This window comes from Ambystoma mexicanum, chromosome 7p (assembly GCF_040938575.1).
Source record: "Ambystoma mexicanum isolate Mex_15411 chromosome 7p, UKY_AmexF1_1, whole genome shotgun sequence".
NCBI classification, from domain to species: Eukaryota; Metazoa; Chordata; class Amphibia; order Caudata; family Ambystomatidae; genus Ambystoma; species Ambystoma mexicanum.
The window spans coordinates 603,609,143-603,633,257 of NC_090939.1; the positions used below are offsets into that span (position 1 = coordinate 603,609,143).

Sequence of the window (24,115 nt, forward strand, 5' to 3'; positions counted from 1 at the left end):
GTCAAATTGCAAAAACTTAACAGATTGCAGAGAGTCAGAAACAATCCTCTTAGGAAATAATATGATCCAAGAGACCGAACCTGACATTTTCCTCGATGCAAGTAACAGTCCTCATTCATTGAGGGAAACATTAGCGATAAATCAAGAAGAAAATTCCCAGACGCGCACCGACTGGAATAACGCAAACTGCCTACATGAGGAATTGGTCAGTTCCATGGCTGGTGTTAATAGGCGTAGCTCTATCATAGTTGTTGATAAGGTTTTGAGTGATTTAAGAAAGCTCAACGCAAGATTTGGAAACCTACAACATCCTGAACAAAACTTCAAACAATTTGCAGAGAAATCAAATGTTGGTAGTTCACATGAGCAGTCGCGTGTGGCTCAAGGCACTAAGCCAAAGAATTCAGCACAAGCACAAATTCTCGATATAAGGCAGGATGAGAAACTGCATTCGTGGTGGCAACCTTTGGCGAAAAGGAAAAGGTACCTAATTCCCAAAAGAGACTAACTAAAGAACCACAAAAACTAATAAAGACTCAGACATCTCGGGGGGAAAAGATCTAGGCGGCCATGTCTCAAATGCCAGAAGCAACCCCAAATACGAACACTGGCAAAAACTCTAGCCAAAAAAAAAAAAAAGTTAAATTAAATCGCTGAACATCTGAATACAGTAATAATGGCTGCTCATACCATATCCTTAGCACCTTACATGAAATTGTATGAACACCTGAATGACAATGTTAAGGACCAGACAACCCTATTAGCAATGATGAACACTAAAATGGTGGCAATAGAGCAAGAACTAATGTTGACCAAACAAACTCTGGCCAATGAACATGCAAAATCTGAAATGAACGTAAAGGAAATATTGGAGCACACTAAGAACAGTGCAACAGATAAGCGCCTGTTTGCTGAAGTTGCTAGAGAAGCAATTGCCCTGTTGAAATCATCTAATATGGAAATGAGCCTCATAAAACTGATGATGGGAGAGGAGCTGTAGGCGACAAGGTGCACACAAATTCCAAAGAGCGAAAAACTGCACCAAAAGAGAATGATGGTACTGAAAATAAGCTCTGCAGCTGGAAAAATTGACGCTACCCTAATCATAGATCCTCCCATCATTGCGCAACCGCAAAAATGCAAACAAAGGTAAAACACAGTAAGGAAGTGGAAGGTAAACGAACATTAGAAGAGTTCCCATGTGGAGACAGTGTAAAAAAGGCAGCCACCGGATTCGTGTTGGCCGCACAAGTGGTTGAAGCTAAAGAGTTAGCATCCTCCAAACAACTGCCTACTGTGATCTTAGATAATGATCTGAGTTTAGTTGCACCTGAAACAGCGGTGAAGAACTCCTCTTCCCTAGCAGTTGATACTGCAAGTCAAACAGGCCACAATAAGAACCAAAGCCTACCCAACCAGGAGTCAGCCAATGATCCAAAATGCGTGGAAGATAACTCGGAGGACACTTGCTTCACTGAAGAAGTGTTCCCTTTTCAACCGTAGTAAACTTGATGCTGCAAAAAAGGTCGGTCTGAATTATATACCGACAGAGAAGAAATCTAAAAACTTGAGAAAAAGGAAACCCCAGCAAAGATCACAGGTGCAATCGTTTTTAAGGAAGATCAAAGGCTTCAGTTTCACAACAACCTGTAATAAATCACACAAAGGGCAAATAAACCCCAACAAGAACACCAGCACAAAACCGAAACCTGATGGAACAAAAAAACCATAACATGGCAGAAAAGGACCACTCTAGGATAGATGACAGAATTCCAGGAGAACTGTTGAACCTCTCGACCTATGAAGATTACGAAGAAGAGCCAAATGACACGGCACAGACTACAGCCACTGTAACAAATGTGGGTTCTCTGCCGATCTCGGCAAACATAAACATAGATCTCAGTTTGCCTGTAAAGTGTAAGGGGGTGTCAAGTTGATCCCCCAAAAAATGAGCCTCCTTCAATAAAACCGATTACCCCGGAAACAAGGGAACGCACATCTAGCAATCAAAGGACGGTGACTGTGGATGCAAGAAAGCGGGAAGAGATTGTTTCGAAACTCTCAATCAATAGCTGTCAGAAATGTATCACCTTAGAGGCTAAAAGAATTCAAATTGCTAATGGAAGAAGACCCGTGACTAACGATTTGGATGAAGTATCACTCAATTATGATCCAAAGAATGATGGACAGGAATTCCACACTTTAGAGTCAAAAAGAACTCCAATCCACGCAGCAAAATTTAAAGAAAGCTTAACTATACGATCAGTGAAGCGTAAAAGTGAGCTACCTAAACAGGAGACAACTACAGGAAGAACAGACAAATGTCCCTCTTTAACAAGGAAGATAAAATGTGACTGTTATAAACGTGGGACAGAGTCAACAGATGCATCATCTAACAAACAAACAAACCGCCAATTTCAAACAGACAAAAATAAAAAGAAATTGGGGAAATATCTTGTACGGCTGGAGCAAATTGAAAAAAAAAAAGATGCTCTGATATTGAATCGGAAAAACGTGATGGTGTTACTTCACCACATACCGCAATTGAGGACGGTGGCCTCTGAAGATATTCAAAAATTGTGGAATTTGAGGATGAAAGTAAACACGATCGCGTCATTCTACATATAGCATCAAAAATTATTTGTGACTCACTACTAAACAGTAGCATCTTTTTGAACTCCTTGGAGTTTGATATCACTGAAATTAGTGGGAAAAATGAGCCGGAGGAGCCCAAGAAACGTACTTGTTCCCCAGATGGCCGTTTACCTGCAACTAACAGCCCCTTTAAGCAAGGGAGAGAAGGTAAGGCCATATGTAACACAAATGCATCGTCATACCAGGTCAGTGGTGATAGGCAGGTTTTTGAAAATGATCAGATCAAAATAACGATCAGTAAGGCCGACAATGTTGCCCGGCAAAGCTGTCTCGAATCCAGTGAGGAGCAAGACTGGACCTGGGTTGCACAAACCATCAATCGTTGTAATGAGAGCTAATGCCAGAAACCATGTCAACTAGAGAAAATCCGTATTGCCTTGTGGAACACTAGAGGCCACAGGCATTTGTTTGGTGAGATTCCAACGGACTTAGAAGATGTAGACATTTTATGTCTACAGGAGACATGGTTAATGCATATTCCAGCAGTAGACGGCTTTGAGATTGCTTTCAACACTGCAATTAAAGGAACCAAAGGACGTCCAATGTCTGGGCTGCTCACTCTCGTCAAACTTGGAAGCGGTATACGTATTCTATCAGCAAAAAACATATCACTGTATATACAGGTAATTGAGATTAAACTGCCGACACAGCAACCCAAAGATGTAAACCAACTAACATTGATAAACGTCTACTGGCAAAATACTGCAACGCAACTGGAAACGTTTATGGAGCTAGTCTCAGAAACAATCTCAAATATTAAAGGAAACAGGATGGAAACTAAGATTTTGATCTGTGGTGATCTTAACATAAACTGCCTCACAGATGTGATCAGAACTGACTGTGTTAATGGGAAAGACCTTAGCGATCCAGCCGCCACATTGTGGCTGCAAGAAATGAAAGCATGGAATTTAAAGATACTTAACGGAGAAACACCAGGTGATATTCCAGCACATTTTACATGGCAAAGGGATCAACAACAATCTACTATCGACTATATGTTTGTGACCGAAAGAATGAAACAGGATGTTGCTCGTTTGGCCATTATTGAAATGGAATCAAGTGATCACTGTATGTTAAAAACAACTTACACCATGCAAGGGAAAAAACAGCCTATCAATGTACAAATCTGGCCGTGGCCCCGGGGCGCAATCGACTACGGTTTAACCAAAACAAGATAGAAATGATGAAAAAAAACGAAAATTGAGAAAAGGTCAGCCACAGGGAAAATTGAATACATAACTCTTGGAGAGGTATCGAGAGAAGCAAACTGAGGGCACGGCCTGACTTCGTAGAACTACATGCATGGGATCGCGAGATTGTCGCCAAAAAGAAAGAGCTGACTAAAGCAGTGAGAAGGTTGAAAAGATCAAACACTCGTGCTAATTGTGAAAGGAAGACGAAACAAATGAGACCAACTTACAAGAATTGGCTGATCAGTCACAAACATGTTATGTTACAAAGAGATGCAGAAGTAATGATGGAAACAATAGCCAAAAGGAACACTAATGCATTTTAGACTTATTTGAACAACATATCGACACCACAAGAAGCTGTAATAAAAAATATGGTGTCGGAGAAGGATTGGGTCAAACATTACTCTGACACATTTTACAACAACAACATAACATTCAGTAAACCATCGAATTCAAGAAGTGACTGGTCTATCAAAATAGACAAAGAAGACATACATAGAAACATCATGAGACTTAGCACATCCAGAGCCCCAGGACCGGATGGGCTAACAAACCAAATGTTAAAACAACATCCTGAATTATGGACAGATCTGTGTCACATCCTATTTACCTCTATCCTGCAGGAGAAAAAGATCCCTACTACGTGGCGGAGTGCTATTATTGTACTGATTTTTTTAAAAGGCATACGCACTGATCCAAGAAACTATAGGTCAATAGCCCTCGTAGACGCAGTGGGAAAAATATTTGCAACTCAACTTCAGATGAAACATCACAAATGGATCCAAGAATCAAAACGTTACGATCCTCGGCAGGCAGGATTTGTCAAGGGTGTCGGCTGTGGCTTAAATCTGGCAATCATAAACTTCCTAAAAATGGAAGCTATCCGACAAAACAAGAAGATCTACATCGCGTTTGTCGATTTGTCCAGCGCATTTGATACCATTGATCGCGGAATGCTCTGGGACAAATTGGAAAAATGGAATTGTTCAGAAAATGTATTAAATCCCATCAAAGAGTTACATATCGACACAGAAATCAAGATCAGATTAAATACTGGGGGGACTCTCAGTGAATCAATAAAAACAAATCACGGAGTAAAACAGGGTTGCCAGCTGGCAGCGACTCTGTTTGGCTTGTTTTTGGCCGACATCAGAGAATCCATCGAAGCAGTAAACTCTAATCACCAAGAATCAATGGAACGAGTGTAAACTGGCTGCTATATGCAGACAACATTGTACTGCTCGATTTAACACCAATAGGGCTGTCAAGAAAGCTAAAGAGTCTGGAAGAATATTTGCGCAAAAATAAACTGAAAATCAATCCTGCAAAATCGGAAGTTATAATCCTTCAAGACCTTACACGAAATAAAAAGCAAGCTAAAAAAATAATCCGATATGGAAATTGAATAACGAAAAACTGAATTGCGTCAAAAAGGTTAAATACCTGGGAACGTGGATCAACAGCAATATAAACGACGCGCCGTGGGCCGAAAACGCAAAGCAAAAATGCAAACAACTTGCATGTCAAGGACCGATTATAAATAAAAAATACGGGAAATTCTCCTTGTTACCTGCCTTGGCCCACTTTAACAAAAAAGTAGTGCCAACACGGATTTATGGAGCAGAATGAGCCTTAGGAGTTGCCTCGAATCTATGGGGTCAACTAGAAAATCAATACTGGAGGCGTGTTCTTCAACTACAAAGAGGCATTCCTAGCGCATGCTTACGGTATGAACTAAATCTAATATCCATAAATGCGCGAGTCATGTGGAATATGCTGTCGATCTACAGAAAAATAATTATTGACGACTGACTGTACACCTCAATTCGTCATATTACGAGACGCAATGGAAGGAAACCAGGAATCTCTATTGAGAAAATGGATTAATTCATGTAAAGATCATCTTGCCGAAATAGGCACTGACTCGGAAACACTAAAAACTAACCCAAACTATGAGAAAAATAAGCTATGGGTACGAGATTGGTGCACAACGGTAGATGATAGAAATTGCTACAAACTGATGAGAGATGCAGCCAGTGAAGCGAAAAAACAAAAAAAAACAGCTGCAATATGTGGTTAAAACAGCTAATGCCAGACATAGAAGGATGCTTCTAAAATTTAGACTAAACTTGTTTGATACAAGATCAAGTCTAGCCTTGAGATTTCGGAAACCGGATGTGACAGAGACCTGTTGATTCTGCATTGACCACCCTGAGACACTAAAACATCTTACGCTATATTGCTCTGGACTGAAAGATCTGAGAACTGTGCATTTGAGCCAAGTAGTTAATCAATATGCCACCCTATCTGGAGAAGAGCTATGGCTGAAATTTGCGAACCCAATTGAAAAAGATGGTTTTGGCTTGACAAATTTCCTACAAAAAATGGAAACCATGTTATTAGCCTAAAATTGGGAAAGATCAATTTAGGAACTGGAAATTACAAAGGGGCAGAGCTGTCGAATCAGTAAATTGCGAGACTAATTTAAGTAACAATCGATGAACCCCTGGTAGCTTGTGAACAATGCGGACTGGATTGGGCTACGGTGTAAATTGTTCTCTGTAGCCATTGTTCTCTGCATCTTTCTTGTGATGAATGGAGTAACTTGTGTTAACTTTGGCCTGCATGACTGTTTTCTACCTCTCTGCCTTTGTAAAATGTGTATAGAAGGTAAAATGTTTTCAAAAAGTTTGTATAACTAAATGAAATAAATATAAAATGGAAAGCGGTGGACAAAGAAAAATTTAAATAAACAAAAATAAAAAAGGAAAAACCCTGCATTGGAAGTTCCGCCCCTCAATGGGGAGGCGGAACTCACGTCGCAGGGAGAGTGCTGCGGAGAAGGGCAAAAGTAAGTTTGGCACCAGAGGTACGTTTTAGGGTTAGGGGGGTGGAGGGAGGGACGATAGCAGTCGGGGCAATGTGCATGATTATTGCATGCCGGACACTTCAAATTCATAATTTTCACATTCAAAATTTTCGGCAATGAAATAATCACTTACATCCAACCAAGGACACAGATATTCAGGGCATCATATGCCAAATTGACCACAAACAAGTAGCTTCTTCTTTTAGCAATATTGCCACTAAGGCTCGAACCATTCAAATAAGTTGGAATGAGAAAGCGATTAGACGATTCAACAATAGGATGAATAATATTGCATTGAGCTTTAATGGGGAAGCTTTAAAAGGCATCATTACATCCTTTGGAAGTTGGAACCATTGTGAGAAAAGGTGGTCAAAAATTCTGCTAAAGGTTTCTTGAATAGGTCTATTCTGGTAAAAATAAGAATCATGTTTTCGATATACAGGTGGTGGAAAAAAGGAAATGTCTAAGGAAAGAAATCAAACATAGCTAAATAAATGTGGACGGTGCTATAAGGAAGATACAGATAAGGAAAAGTAAAAGTTATAAAAAGGTATAAAGGTCAATTGATGCAGAAGGACTTAGAGAAAATGCTATAAAAAAATAAAAAAACATTTCTGGGATTTAATCAATTCAGGAAATCAGAATCATAGTTGTTTGATAAAATCCATATCTGAAACAGCTTGGTCCACAATTCCATGCACATTCTAGCCCTCCTGAAAGATCATATTGCTGCATGCTTGAATCATCTACAGTTTGCCCATTGGAGTTTGACCTTCGGGAGGTACTGGGATAAATTAAGGTATTAACAATCCCTGAGCCCCAGGCCGCCACAACGGCCTTGCCAATATTACATTGAAAGTCGATGCAGAGGTGTGGGCGGGAATTTTTCGCACATTGTTTAATCGAATGTCTTTGAAAACGTTTGTGGAAAAGGGCAATAGGAAGGATCCCACCAATAAGAGGAATCTAGCGAACTATCGTGACCAATTGCACAGTAAGATGTTTGCTTCCTTAGTCCTGAAAAGATTGAATTTGTGGGAAGAATTTAATGGAAACTAACCAGGTGGGATTTTGAAAAAATTTGGGAACTTGTTTAAAACGGCTTTAAAATCCATTTAATTCAACAAGCACTTTGGAATAATAAAAAGGTATAGATTGTGCATTGATTGGTCAGACTACGGCTTTTGACTGTGTAAATAGGGAAAAATTGAGGTTGTGGAGCTGCCCTCCTTTTAAAGTGGACATTTTGAGTAAGCTCCACAAGAAAACATAAGTCCAGAACAGGTTGGATGGGGAGGGGTACTTTAGCTTGCCTATGCTGATATTCAGAGGCGTGAGGCAGGGGTGCGTGATGGCTCCCTCTCTCTTCAACCTGTATATGGCAGATATAGGGCTGGCTTTGAAGGAGGTAAAAGCCCTTCCTCCTAGTCTGGCAGACACAGAAATTCAGAATCTAGCATACATGGATGACTTTATATTACTAGACGAGACATCAGTTCAGCCTCCAATTCTCTCAACTGTTTCAACTCTTTTACCAAGAATCTCAGAATCAACGTACATAAAAATGGATTATTTACACCAGGCACTGAGAAGCCAGTTATAACTAACTATTCTTGGTTTTTTGGTAAAGAACCAATAGAGAAGATGAACACATGAAAAATACTTGGGATTTCAGTTATATTACAAAAGGTATTTAAAATTCAAAGCTTGATGAAATAAAAAATAAAAGGTGTGTCTTTAGAGCGCAAATGAAAAAGATAAACATGGGAAGTTTACCCTTATCCCTTGCATTACATTTTATAAAGCTAAGATAATCCCTTTGTTAACTTATGGGGCTGAATTCGGAGATCCTGATTTTGGTTGGTCGAAAGTGGAGGCCAAACTGTGGAGAAGTACTTTGAGGATTCCAAGTGTGTCCCAATAGCACTTATAGGAGCGTGCTCTCATTATAATGAAGAGAATAGTAGAATGGAGACACATTGCCTTCTGCTCTCCTGAACACCTACTCGCAAACCTCAACTCGAACCTTCCTTCAGTCGTTATCCTCCTCAATCTCTCTTCTGCTTCTGATACCGTCAACCATGCCATCCTGCTCAACCGGCTCTGTGATAACCTGGGTATCACTGATCAGACCCTGGCCTGGCTGACCTTCTTTCTCTCTGATCGACCCCCTCGGGTACAACTTGGATCCTTCCTCTCTTCTATCGCCCCCTCTCTCTACCTTTGGTGTTCCCCCGGAAGTCTAATCTTTCTCTCTGGCTGTTCAACCAATAACTGGCACCTCTCGTCCACTACATAGCTGCTCTCTGCTCCAACTTTCAGTGCTATGCGGATGATACTCTGCTCTCTTTCAGGCTCCCCTCAGCTTCCCTCTCTCATCCCAGATTGTCTGTCCGCAAATCCGGAGTTGTGTTCCGCCCATGATCTCTGCCTTAATGCCAGTAAGACAGAGATCCTCCTCATCGGATCACCAGTGCCCTCCTTTCCTCTCACTCTCTAGACGCCCACCCAGGGCCCTCTTCCTGCTCCTACTTGTGAGGCTAAGAACCTCAGGGTCCTCTTCAACTCTACACTCTCCTTCTCTCCTCACATCTCTGATGTCTCTAAGAAGTCAAACTACCAGCTGCACCTCCTCAGAGGTACTCTTCCTTTCCTCACTTTCCCCCCAGAAGCTCACGGTCTCCAGAGCTCTAGTCCTCTCTAGGCTGGACTACTGCAACAGCCTCTTTCTAAAACTACCTGCCACTACTCTGTCCTCTACAACTCATCCAGAACAGGACTGCGAGGCTGGTCCTTAGCCTCAAGCCATGGGATTGTATCTCTCCAGCGCTGAAATCTCTTCATTGGCTCCCAGTGGCGGCAAGGATTAAGTTCAAGACCCTCTGCATTGTCCACAAGGCGTTCTGGTGCCTGGGGCCACAATACCTCCAACTCTCTCTACCTAAATATCTTCCTAATCGAGCCCTCCGCTCCTCAACCTCCAACTCAGGAGGGTCAGTTGCTTCTCCAAGCAAAGAGTTGGGGGCAGATCTCTTTCTTCGGCTGGGGCCTGCCTCTGGAACAGTCTCCCTGCCTCTCTGAAACTTGAGCAGAACCAGCTCTGGTCCCGGAAGCATCTCAAGACCTTCCTATCTGCTTCCGGGTTCTCTCTTCCTCAACCCTGCTTATCTCCCGTCCGATCGACACACTTGTCACCTGGCCACCCTCTGAATTCGGGTCCCTGCCTGTCCAATTGCAACCTGTACTGCCTCTTGGCACCCCCTGCACTTGTGGTTTGTTTCTGTAACCCTGCAGCCCCCTCTCTTGCACTCATTATCCACCCGTTGGCTGCATTTCCGAGCATGCACACTTGCCAACCGTTGGCTGCCCTCTCTGCGGTTTCTTTTGTCTCGCACTTCTCCATTCCCTCCCAAACCCCCTGGCACTTCTCCCCTCCCCCTTCACTTGCACAATCTGAATGTCACAAGGCCTAGTAAGATTGTTGTTTTTGTCCTCCCTCTGTTTCCCCCCTTGTCTTGTCGCGCCTCGAGTATAGGCACATTATAAATGCCATATCATATAATTATATAGGAATATTAGCGGTACCACCCTGCTTTGCACGTGTCTGTATCTGACATGCACGTGGGGGTCTGCTATAGCCTTGTGTATGTTTTATTGTGTCATAACTTCCTATTTTTTAAATATCGCAAAATCAGCAATCTCCCAAAATCACCTATACTGATAGCACAGGGCCGGACCCGGCTTCACCCCTGTGCAGGGCGAATGGATGGGGTTGATCAAATGTCACTATCGCCAGTACAATAACCGAATAAACAGGGTGGAATCCACCCCGTAAAACCTGGTGCTCACTTATTGCTCCTCATAGGAGCAAAATTAATTCCTATAAATTACATCGAGTTCTTTTTTCTTAATTTAGACGTTCCTTTTGCTTTTATCAAGTGCTCAACAATGTTCAAATGATTTCATGAACTCAACTGTGAGTTTTACATAAAATAACTGTTTTAATCACACATCATTAATTTAGGCGATCACAAGACTCTTGTTTACATGCATCTCGGCTATTGCCAATGCATTTCAGTGCCTAGCACCATTTTCAGGGCTACATTATTCCATTTTTCAATTTGTAACAACATATTAGTAATTCATCATTCACCAATTGAGATTAACGTATACGTTCAATAGTATTCCAGAAAAAGGCATATACATACCATCATCAACGATATACAGGGATTCGTATTCAGATATATGGTCGAAAAGAAAGAGAATAGCGACACTAATGTCAGTTCATTTGTATATGTGCATAAATCCTGCGATTACCCCATTTATTGCAAAACCGTCATTAAAAGGTTTTTGCGTTTGTACCTCAGCTTTTATGTTGATCGTCTTCCTCGCCTTTAATGTATCATGTACGGTGTAAAGAAACTGCCTGCAACAGTGATAACAGTATGTGTTACTAAACGCGTATCCACGTGGGATTCTTTTCTATGAAAACTTGACTCATCACAGTCCTCACCAGGAGCGTGGGTCCGTGTCGATCCTCTCTAGCAGGCCGCTGCGTTCGAAGTGCACGCGACCTACTGCTTTTGAGGGTTGCCATGGTGATCATGGCATCATCCTCTGGCCAGAAACGGCCGTCGAGGGCGCGCCTCGCGTCCTGTCTCCCCATGGAAACAGAGAGGTGGGACGTGCGATCACCATAATAGGCTGAAGAAAATCATCTGATCATAAATAGGAATAAAACACAGGTCGTCCTTTACAGGTGGAAAAATAATGAGACCCAGAATTACTATTAAGGGCGGCACTATCGAATATGCCGAGTGTTATAAATATTTGAGAGTTGGAAGTGGAGGCCCGGCATGGATATGTAGAATGCATTAGTTCCATTAACATAAAAGCATCACAGTTAACGGCGCTTATAACTAAATTGACTAGGCAAACTGGTGGTTTTACACTTGAGGGTGCACATTCTGATTTGCTTCAAGGACCTGTAAGAATGTATCATATTTTCCCTTGTTTCCCTCCCTCCTTGAAGCGCTTTGAAACACATTGTGTATAGGCGCTATACAAATAAACAATTCATCAATCAATCTGTGGTTATATAAGCAGTGTTTCAGCCCAGCCGTTTTATACGAGCTGGAATTTCTTACTATTCCCGATTTGTCATGGCTACAAAGAATTCACGGTCGCTCCTGGAAACAAATGTTGGGCCTTCCAATGTGCATACCAATGGAGATACTGAGACTTGAACTGGGTCTAATCTCCTTGGAATCCACTGTTATGGAGAAATGTGGACTTCTCTAGTTTAAAGCTAATCCCATCCTATAGCTTGACACCTGCACTCCCAACTCCCTTTAAATATTCTGTCAATATTATTTTATTAACACCGATCATCAGATTGACATATAAAATGACATTTTGATTGTTGAAATTTAATGTTCATAAACAGCCCACATGCGTTTTTCGACCCTTTGAAGCTCTTCCTCAGGGCTAGATAACAAAATAAGTTCCATTCACTACAACATCCAACATCATGCGTGTTGTAAATGCACATGAACGACATCCGCACGTTTTAAAATCATAAACATATACAACAAAATACAAATCGAATTCACAGATCATTCAAATATGTCCAAGGATAAGTCCCAAAAACCATGTCCATCATCAATTTAGGTTGCCAGATTCATTGATTAAATTAATTGATAATGAAAGCATATTGGAATTCAAAACCCGAAACGAGCAAAAAAATATAGAAAAGGAGTAGAAACAATTCACAAGGAATGGGAAAACAGGGTAGGGAAGGGGGGCAAGAGAGAGAAAGAAAAACAAACAATTCAAATCATAACATGTTTGAATTCAAGCATCCATAAACTCTGGGGACGATGATTCCACTCATGCCCAACACCATCCAAATTAGGTAAACCCTCCACCTTGGGTGTCATCAATTATAATTCTAATAACCATTATTGTCTGACCCCAAAGTTCCTTATGTCCAATTGTGGTGCATATTGTTGGTTCCCCTGAAATCTACTATGGTGTGTGCCCTTAATGACACCAAAGTGCATTTAAGTGAATACTAGCATTAAGAAGTGATACACCGCTCTCTCACCAAACCGAACACATGTACTAACATCCAACACTTCACACCAACGTGACCATCACATAAGTCTCGGGATTATATTCACCGATCACGTTTTCTCTATACAATATGCAAATCGCCTACTCAATACTGGCTTCAGTTAAATCACTCCCTGTATCCAATAGAGTTAAGTTGGGCAACATTACATACAGCTCAAAAATCCATACTGACTTGCTTAGGCCCAAGTCGACCCTGCCATCCTCTTGGCTAACATACCTGGATATTCAGTTTTCACATGCGCAGCTTTGTTGATTGGATCAGAGGGTAAAATACCCTGAATTCCCACAATATTCGTTTCCACTTTTTAGTAAGAAAACACAATGATGTTCAAACTCAAATATCGACTATTCTCAAGTGGCACATGGTTCGATGTACTTACATAATCTATGCAACTAAATTCATAGAACCAAGTTTCGTGGCATTCCACGAGCTGTGGAAATATTGGACGCCATCTTGGATTGCTTATTTATGCAAAGCGTGACGTTGCACAGGTTACGTCACATTTGTATGTGTAAACACGGTCCTCTACCATTTTACCGTAATGCAGTGTGTTTATTTAGCAGATATTGAATACAATAGAATGCTGGACTGCACTTTTGACATTGTTGTTTTTTACTATACTTGTTTTTAGCATTTTAGGGTTGTTTTAATAATACTTGTCCATGTGAAGTGTGCAAGTCCCTATTAGACTGTTAAATCTACCACTGTGTACCTTAGTGCGAGACGAGCTCTGCCGTTTCTCTTTCCATTAAAAGAATTACAGGCGAGTAAAACTACAACTCCCAGTTGTCCAGTAGTTCTTGGCACTACTCATTTGTATATCAAGCGCAAGAGGGAGAAGCCGGTCTGCGCCAATCCATGGCGTACGTTCGTACGGCCACTCTCTTTCATGCTGCATCCAGGTATAGTGCGGTGAGTGTATATTTCCCCATTACTGCAGCTCACTCTTTAGAAGTATTACGTGCACTGGGTGTGCAAACATGGCGATGGCATACTCAAGTGAAACGCTTCTTTTGTTTAGGAATACAACACAGGGTTATTTCTCCCTGTGCTCATTAAATAAAATGTGTGTCTCTCATATTGGTTATAATGAGGCCAGCTTGAGAGACGAAGCCACCACAGCTTCCTCTCTGTCTCTGGCACTTATTAAAATGAGGCCTGCAATTAAAAATGCAGTTCCCATTAAAGATTTTATATGATCAAACTAGGTGGATGTTCTTTTTATAAGAGAATCCTGGTTCACCTCAACCTGCACTACTATATTTCATATATTGGTCACGCCATTCTTTCAGATTAAGTGGATCAACTGGGTGACCCAGGAAGGAGATGGTGTAGCCATATTGGCTAAAACTAGCTTGGAACTGCATCATTTTCATTCTCTTGATCGGGACTCCAGCTCCCAAATAGTGGCCTGTACCTTCCATTTTTCATCCAATGGCTCATGTCAATTGATCCTGTGTTACAGACCGCCTGGATCTGCTGTGTCATTTTTGGATGGCTTAGACACCTATTTGGGCTCTGGGGCACTTGGTCAAAAAAGATTGTCATTTTGGGTGATCTCAACATCTGGTGCAACAAACCCAAAGGAATAGATTGTAAATATCTAAACGATATTCAACAATCACATGCTCTTAAGCTACTATCCAACCTGCCAACGCATACAGGAGGCCACTGTCTGGATACCATTCTTTACAGAGGTCTGAAACACGAAAATAAACTGGTTAGTCGGTCCAACCCTTTTTTGGTATGTCTCACCATGATAGTCAGTAAAATATCACCAGAAAGGAGTAAAAGGGCTACTTTAGAATCTTGTCGTAGAAAGAAAGATCTAGACCGCATATCCAGTAATCAGTTGTTGGCTGGTATTGCAGCTCCTCAGACCAATACAACCTGTTCATCTCTCTATACCAATTTCATGACAAAACAACTGTAATGCTATTGCTCCGTGTAAGATTGTTAAACAAACAATCTCATTTGAGGAAACATCAGTGTTACAATGATGAACTGAAGATCCTCAACAGACCTTATCCAAAAGGTTTCAGACTACGAATTTGAACAACCACATTGAGGGGATAATCGGCCTTGAAGACATACAAGGCCACAATTCTTAAGGCCAAGTCTGTATGTCTTCAAAGACAGATAAATGTGGCTGATAACAGACCTAAAGTTCTGTTCAGCGTCATTAAATACTTTATCGATCCTTCCTGTATTAATACCAGTCTCAAAAAGTGGTTAATTCAATATTTTATTTACAGAGAAAACAGAGTCCATCGGGATGAATATCAACGCTCAATGTGTAAGTCCACACTTTCACTCCCAAGGTGGCATCCCATGGAAATCAGAAGTCACTATCTAAATGTGCTTTTTCGCTGGTCAGTTAGGAAAATGTAACTAATCTAATAAGTTATCTGAAACCCACTAACTATTCATACGATCCGATTCCTGCCTATCTCGCGAAGCAACATTCAATGGCTCTTAGTGAAAACGTTCAAGTTTTGATTAATGCTTTACTAACACAAGGCTGTGTACCGCCAGAATTGAAGAAGTCGTACCTCACCCCCTTTGCTAAAAAGCCAACCCTGGACTACACAATCCTATCCAACTATCGCCCCATTGCTGGTCTTTTGGGCCGGCCAAAATTCTGGAAACAGTTGTGACGGTACAACTCCAGAGGTTTCTTGAGGAGAATAATATCCTTGACTCTTATCAGTCAGGATTCAGGCCAGGTCATGGCACCGAGACAGCATTAACTGCCGTCTGGGAGGATCTACTTGAGGTTGCCGATGATAGTGATGTCAGCATGCTTGTCATGCTGGATCCATCGGCAGCTTTCGACACTGTACATTTTAATATCTTAAGGCCCAGACTGTTATCAGTGGCCAGAGTATCCGATGAGGCACCGAGCTGGTTTACTTCCTTTTTGACCGACCGTGTTCAACAGGTTGAAGTCAGTTCATATCTATCTGATCCTCTACCTGTCACCTGTGGAGTTCCCCAGGGCTCTTCTTTGTTGCTGCTGCCATTTAATCTGTACATTTGCCCGCTCCTTGACATTTTTTCTCAATTTCATCTCGGTTATCACTCCTATGCTGGTGATAACAGATCTATGTCGGGTTAAAACATCCTCTGGAGGCGCTGGACCGAATCATGTCTTGTGTTGCCAAAATCCAAAAGTGGATGTTGGAGAACAAACTCCAAATAAAACCGGAAAAAACAGAGATAATCGTTTTTGGTTCAAAAAGTAAAGTGGCAAATGTGTTAAAACCCATTCCCTGCCCCACCCTATTTGGTGCCCCAACCAAATATACTCACTAAGTCAAAAACCTAGGCTGCATTTGGCAGTCTAATCCGAGTTGCAATTTACAGGTTAATCAGACAGTGAAGTCAGTTTACTTTCAGCTTAAACTTTTGAAACCACTGTTGCCTCTTTTTTCGGAGATAGACCGTCAGATAGTAGTGGGAACATTATTCAGTTCCTGGACAGACTACTGTAATGTCCTCCTGGCTGGGGTACGATGTAATTTCATCGCCGGATGTTTTTTTGCGGGTTTTTTTTTTTTTTACAGCAGATTTATTTTCGAGAAAAAAAAAATAATAAATCACATTTTTTGGGGGGGTTAAAAAAATTATATAAATTGGGTGTGGGTGTACGGGGATATAAAAAAATTAAAGGGAATCTGGGTTTGGGGGGTAACCCCCCAAAAATAAAAAAATCAATGAGTTTTTTTGGAAAAAAATCCACGGTAAAAAATCCTGTGAAAAAACATCCTGCGATGAAATGACATGGAACCCTGGCTGGCATTCCTAAATACCAACTTCAGAGACTGCAAGTAGACCAAAATTCAGCAGCCCAATCTACCTAGAAACCCCCCCATCCCTCCCTTTCAAAGGAACCTTCATTGGTTCCCGGTACAAAAAAGGATTGTGTTCAAGATCCTATGCATGGTCTTTAGCAGTGTCCATGATTTGGCCCCAGTTTACCCATCATCCAAGATTACTACTTACTGCCCCAACCGTATGTTACGATCCATTGGACAAGGTCTATTGGTGGTTCCCTCTTCATGGGGTGACGGGCATTTCTCTTGAACAGGCCAATAGTTGGGAGCAGGAGATTGGCTAATAAAATGAGCTGGATGATGCTTTTTGATTTAATAAGGTTCTATTTTAAGTAAATATTGAAACAAAACAGTTGGCAGTGTCATTTGTGAGCAAGGTGAGGCTGAATGGGAGAGAAAAGGTGTATACATGAGAAAGAGACGATTGTGGGTTAAATGTGATGTGGCAAGCAGGCATTGGGCAGAATTCAATATGCCAAGAATAACAGCACATTAAATTGATAGTTATTGTTGGTATACAATGTCTTTCCACATGTACCATGTGGATTAGTAATAGACAGGAACGCACAAACCAATAGATTCAATGTCCCAAATATGATGGGGGTGTCATATATTGTAAGTATTTTGACATCCGAACGAGATGCACAAACATACAATTGACATGAAAACCATTGTAGAGCGAAACAAGGTTTTTTGGTTTTATTAACTGAGAAGTGATACGTTAATGTTGGGAGGAATAATAGACCGAATTAGTGCAATACAGTATAGCGAGCATTACAGTAAAATGTCACTGCACCGCGTTTACACATGCAAAGTTGAGTGTAACATCACGCTTTGAATAAATAAGCAATTCAGGATGACGGCAAATGTATGCACGCCTCGTAGAATGCACCGAAACCAAACAGGGTTGTATGAATTAAGTCTTGTATATTAAATGAGTATATGGAACCATATGCCACTTTTAATAGACATGGCATCATTGAGATTAGTAGATAACATTGTGTTTTTTAATATAAATTGGAAACGAATATTGCGGGAAATCAGGGTATTTTACCCTCAGATCCAATGAGCAAAGCTGTGCATATGAAAACTGGATGATTTGAGAAAGACAAATATCCAGGTGTGTTAGTCAAGTGGATGACGGGGTCCATCCACCAGGGTCTAAGCAAGTCAGTGTGGATTTTTGAGCTGCATCTAATGGTACCCAACTTTTATCTATAGGATACAGGGAGTGATTTAACTGAAGCCAATATTGGGTGGATAGAGAAAACGTGATTATATGGTCCTGAGACTTTAGTGATGGTTACATTGGTGTGAAGTGTTGGGTGTTGGTACACGTGTTCGGTTTGGTGACAGAGGTGTATCAATTTTTTATGGCAGTACTCACTTAAATGGACTTTGTTGTCAATGAAGACACACTAAAATAGATTTGAGGGGAAAGCAACAATATGCACCATAATTGGAAGATAAGGAACTTTGGGGTCAGACTATAAGATGGTTATTAGATTTACAATTGATTACACCCAAGGTGGAGGGTTTACCTAATTGGGACGGTATTGGGCATGAGCAGGGTTCGAAATTGAGGGGAGTAGGGGCCTATTTAGCTCCTGCTTGCAGTCTAGAATTTCCTGGTTAGCTTGACGGCTATCAGGTGCTACTTTTGGCTCCCCAGAACAACGGATGCCGAACAAACACACCTATCTGAATTTAACTGTGTGCATTTGGGACAATGTAAAAATAAACATTAGGACACATATATACACCATTTAAAGCAGAAGGGGTCATAAATAATGGACAAAATGAAATGTTTGTATCTTATGTGGACGTTACATTTGCGGAACACTATGTACTAGCTCCTCATTCTCTAGTGGTAGCTCCTGGTCACTGGTTAATGCTGGTTACCCAGGAGCTGCTTTTAGCTCCTGCTTATCCATTCTTAATTTCGAGCCCTGGTGAGTGTCATCATCATACCCAGTAAGAGTTTGAGTTTATGGATGCTTGAATTCAAACATGTTACGATTTAAATTGTTTGGTTTTCCTTCTCTCGCTCACCGCCCCCCTTTCCTTACCCACTTTTCCCCTTCCTTGTGAATTGTTTCTACTCCTTTGTATATTTTTTGCTCATTTGGGGTTTTGAATTCCACTGTGCTTTTATCATGAATGAATGTAATCAATCAATATCTATCTATAGAAGAATGGTAACGCCTCCCTTAGTTTAAGAGCAAACAAATATACTCACACTGTCTAAAATGTGCTGCTGTTTGCTGCTTCTAGTGCAGACAGCTAAAGAGTGAAGACCAGAAAATCTGACGTCAGTCATTTATTCTATAAAATCCTAGAGTGTACAGAGAAGGCCGTAAAATCGTCAAAAACAAACAACATCAAAAATAGCACTGACAATGTTCAAAAAATAAATATTTATTACACATCACTACTTACAAAAAAAACGTAGTAACTGGGCTGTACAAATAAAAACGTTGCAACAGGGCATACCGACCCTCCCAGGAAATCAAGAAAAATTAGGCAAAACCAAGTATGCTGACTGGAAACAACAGCTCAAATAAATCCCTATGTTGCCTGCCTTAACGAAAGGTCATGTGAACAGTGGGGTTGTCATCTGACTGATCATGTACTAATTAGTTATACGTCCTGAAGATGGCTCCATAAACCTACATCGTGAACACGTGGGTACAGTGCAACACAGGCAAAGAGCCGAAATACGTGTCGATTTAAGAAAGAAAGCCTTATATCACGGTTTTCGGTTTTGTGCTCCTAAAACAAAACAAAAAAATACACTGAATAAAAGCACAGCATTCACAAACTATAAATTCAGTGTGCAGCAAGAGAAATCTGATACAAAACAATATACTACAGATTCGCATTTAGTAGGGTTTTGCCTATCTAAGCGCTGTGCTAGTGTGTCAAGAAGTACTATGTAAAATCACAGTATACTAACCCCCAGTCACAAATTTATGTGTACGTTTTTTGTAAGTAGTGATGTGTAATTATTTGTTTTTGAAACATTGTCAATGCAAATTTTGATGAAGTATGTTTTAGCCGATTTTACGGCCTTCTCTGTACACTGTATAAGGATTTTCTAGAATAAATGCGTGACATGAGATTTTCTGGTCTTCACTCTCTCTTTAGTTGTCTGCACTAGAAGCAGTACACAGCGGCGCATTTTGGACGGTGTGAGCATATTTGTTCGGTTTTAACTAAGGGGGGGGTAACCATTCTCCTATAGATAGATATATGTTTAGACTCTTCCACAATTGAGTCTGGTCCCCCGATAACAAATAAACAAGTGGAAGTATCCAACAGATGAACTATCAATGAATCTGGCAACCTAAATTGATGACGGACATGTTTTTGGGACTTATCCTTGGACATATTTGATTAATGATCTATGAATTCGAATTCTATTTTATGTTTTGTTATATATGTTTATGATTTGAAAACATGTGGATGTCGTTCATGTGCATTTGCAACACACATGGTGTTGTGGTGAATGGAGCTTATTTTGTTATCCAGCCTTGCGGAAGACCTTCAAAGGGTCGAAACATGTGTTGGCTGTTTATGAAAATAAAATTTTAACAAAATGTCATGATTCTATATGCCAATCTGATTATCTGTGTTGATACAATATTGACAGAATATTTAAAGGGAGTTAGGAGCGCAGCTGTCCAAACGATACAGAGAAACATACTTTTTTGTGGCCTTGGACTGAGGTTACAGGCTAACTGCTTGACCCTGCACAACACTATAGTGCAGATACACAGATTAGCTTATCTCTTGGTTAAGGTACAGGTAGTCAGCTCAACCAGACAGTAGCCCCACAAGTCCCACCCTAAATGTCAACTGTTAGGTTCATTGGGACTGTAGATGCATTCTAAGGGGACGGCAAGGTATTAGAGTGTAGCCACAAAATGATGTAATACTACTAACTGGCGACCAGATTGGGAAGAGGGCTATTATGATCTGAAGGCAGCCTTTGGAAAAAAGTTAGACCAATGGGATTGGTGTCGCAACTTCTCCCATTAGGCAAAGTTAAAATCATGTGATCATGTATCAGAAATGATAAACACATATAGGAAACCTCAAACTTATCTGGTGCTATGTCCCTCTAAGAATTTACTTAGAATTATTATTTTGCTTCGCATTAATCGTTTGCTTTATTGTCTGTACTGGGGCCTGCATTGAAGCAATCTCTGGCGGAAAGAAGTTGTTGTATATGCAAGCACGCAAATACACTGCAGTCCGCCAAACATGTATTAATGGAGTGCTGCAAATTAGGCCCAACTTATATTCACTACTTGGATGAATTTGTGAGTACCTTAGAGTCCAATAAAGATATATCATTCTGGAGGCTATGTATGAATACAAACAGTAATAGCTTGCACTATATAGAGTTTGGTTAGTTGCGTCCCAAAACCTGGCTTGGTAACTGTATTAATGAACTTTCGTAATTTGACTAGCATGAAAAAAAAATGTTTAAAAAAAATTATGATTATTAATTTATATAGAACTGCTGCTGAATGAGTTTTGTTATATGACCCCGATTGTATTGTATGGATATAAATGAAATTATGTATTATATTAAGTATGATAGAATTTCATTGCATTTTACATTGAATTTTTGAAATGTGCAAAGTTTTAAACTGTAACACATTAACAATAAAAAAGAATTAAGCCACAATAAAAAAAAATAGAATGAGTTACCTCAGTATTTGAAAACTTTTCTGCATAGATATTATAGAGGAATCTTTATGTGACTAAGACTTAATTTACTTCCCTCTAGAGAAATCTGTCATAAGACAAAAATGGCCGTCCCACCTTAGGCAATGTAGATGTGGGTGTGTTGGAGAAGAAATAGAAAGTGGAGACATCTTTTTATTGAAAGCCTGACGGTAGTAATGATCCGAAAGAAGTATTTTCAGAACATGTTTCAGATGCGATAGTCCATCACATTGGGCCAGCAGACCCGACTGTCCTGCTTTACGGATAATATGCAGGAATTGTAATCAGAGAGGACACCTGGCTAAGTGCTGCAGAATCAGAGGAAATAGTACAAATTGGAAATGAAGGTAGTGATGAAGGGGAGGAGTGTGTATCGACAATCAGTTGTGTGGATGAAGAAGAAGAAGTGGACAGTCCAAAGACCATCGTCATGTTGAATGGAAAACCGATTAGAATGATGGCAGACTCAGGAGCCAAGTATACACTGTTACCAGAAGTTGTGAGGAAGAAGATATGCCCAGAAGGGTTGCATGAGGTTGACATTAATCCTAGAGCCTACGGAGGTGCAAATATTGACATTATAGGTTGGTTCAAAGCTACGTTGGGTTTTAAAGACAGAGTAGCTGTGGGAAAAGTAAGTGTTTCGAAGATATTCCCCATTTTGTATAAGTAATATCTTGAAATAAATACATATAAAACGTTCTCCCTGTGTACTTTCAATGATGTAGCCCCAGTTCAGTCTGTGGTACAGCTTATCTGTTCCTCTCGATGTCTGCCAGAACAAAACTGCATCTTTTTATTCTGTATAGGATTCACACCCACCAAACACCACTAATCCTTTAGCTTGTGCACACTGACATCAATAACCGATAATCATCACGCACGTAACGTATCGGAGTTTAACTTCATTCACACACGCACACCACACCTCTAACACCCAAGACACGGCTGTCTTACGTTACTGGACCCCTTCTCACCTCACCCCGCCCCCCGCCAAAGGGGTTCTGTGAATATCCAGTGCAATGCAGCAACGCACATTCCAGACATGCCACAGCGGTACGATGGCAAATGTGAGCTATACAAATACCATGCAACACAGCAATGCAACAGTTGGTTTCATATTGAGGCAAGTCATTGTTCTAAACGTGAGCTTGAATTTTAAAAGCACAGCAACAAGTGACCGTAGTGTGTTAAACTATCACACGAGTACGAAACCGCAGATGATGTCACTGACCATCGCAAGTTCCGGTGCACAATATTACTCTGTGACTACGTGGGACATTTAGTGAAGCGCACAAGCTGCAAAACAAATGCGAGAACACACACCGGGAAAGGAATCCCGTATGCAAATAATCTGACCACTTGTGGCACATTGAGAGGACCTGGTAGCACTGAGAGAGGGGTAGCCAGTTCTCATGTCTGTATATGTCCCTTTAGTGTGTCTCCCGTTTGAGAGACTGCCCCCCCCATAACAAAAATCGAGGGAGACTACCTCTGTTGATATCACATTGAGAGGATGCCAAGATTTGAGGGGTAAGGGGGTAGTAAATGTGCGGTGCAGCTCATGATTACACTCAAGAGGACTTGACCCGTGGGTAACTGGGAGTGGCCTCAAATCGGCGACAATGAAAAACAAAAGTTGATATACGAGCTCTTTTGGGGCTTGACATGATTCGAAGCAAGATAGGGTCCCCTGGTTTTATAGGGTCCTACTATTAGAGGGGTCCATTATTTACAGGGCGGGTCAAAATAAAAGTGCAGTACTGAAGCTGCCGACATATGTAGTCTTTAAAGACCAGAGGGAATTTGCACACATGCCCGATCCACGGAGATGAGAGTCCAGTCATGCTTTTCCTTTTGCATTATTGTACTTGCAGTGGATTTCCTCAATTGTAAAGCCAGAATTACAAGGGGAAAAACCCACAGGGCTGAACTAGCATCTCCCCAATGGGGTGGGCATGTGCCCATCTGGTAAGTGAAGGGTGCGACAAACGAAAGCGAGTTAACTTATGGGAGGGGTGTAATGCCACACTCGTAATGCCTGGAGAAGGTATCAAGTATGTAAGTAAGCACAGAACAGAGTGGGTGAAGCGGAAGCAGGGCAGGGAGGCTATGGAACGAAAGGTAATTCAAGGAAGAGGACTGGAAGGCCGACGAGGAAGGCCAAGGGGGTGAGTAACACCTGGAAAACGTTGGGCACTGAGGGAGTGAAGGGGGGCCAACTAGCAGAAGTGTTGACAAACCACCACCAGCCCACACTCCACGCATTTACTCCCTTCAGGCAACACCAAAACAACACGAGCAGGGGAGCACATTTCCTCTCACCCAGTGTCCCCCGGAGTTCCTCTGCAGCGGGGTCTTCCACCGGGAAGGGCCGCCCTGCTCTCCTCCCAACCAAAGTAGAGTCTCTGTGATTCCGGGTTGGGCTGCAGAGTCTGGGCCGGCCCTCTGCAAGAACAGGGAACAGGAAACACCCTTAGTCGGCGCACAGCCTACTCCCAGCACTGCCACTTCCTCCTGGGTCGGCTCCTCCTCCAGTGCCGGGCTCGCCGCCCGCCCCTCTCGCAGTCACCGAGGGACGTCTCCAGGGGACACGCAACCGCCTCCCGATCGCACGGATATCGGCGAATGATTGTGCCCGCCAGACACCCGTTATCTTCGCTTTACGGTAATCCATAGAAGTCCCATG

The 24,115-nt window shown here is 41.4% G+C and overlaps 1 protein-coding gene across 1 annotated transcript in view; it reads right to left on the bottom strand.

The window, feature by feature from the left end:
• The window catches only part of CYFIP1 (cytoplasmic FMR1 interacting protein 1), a 1,181,635-nt gene extending 1,157,751 nt beyond the window's left edge, over window positions 1-23,884 (bottom strand). The window contains 1 exon segment of the mRNA XM_069636612.1: window positions 23,752-23,884. The gene's annotated coding sequence lies outside the window, so the exon portion shown is untranslated.
• Window positions 23,885-24,115: the final 231 nt, after the last annotated feature.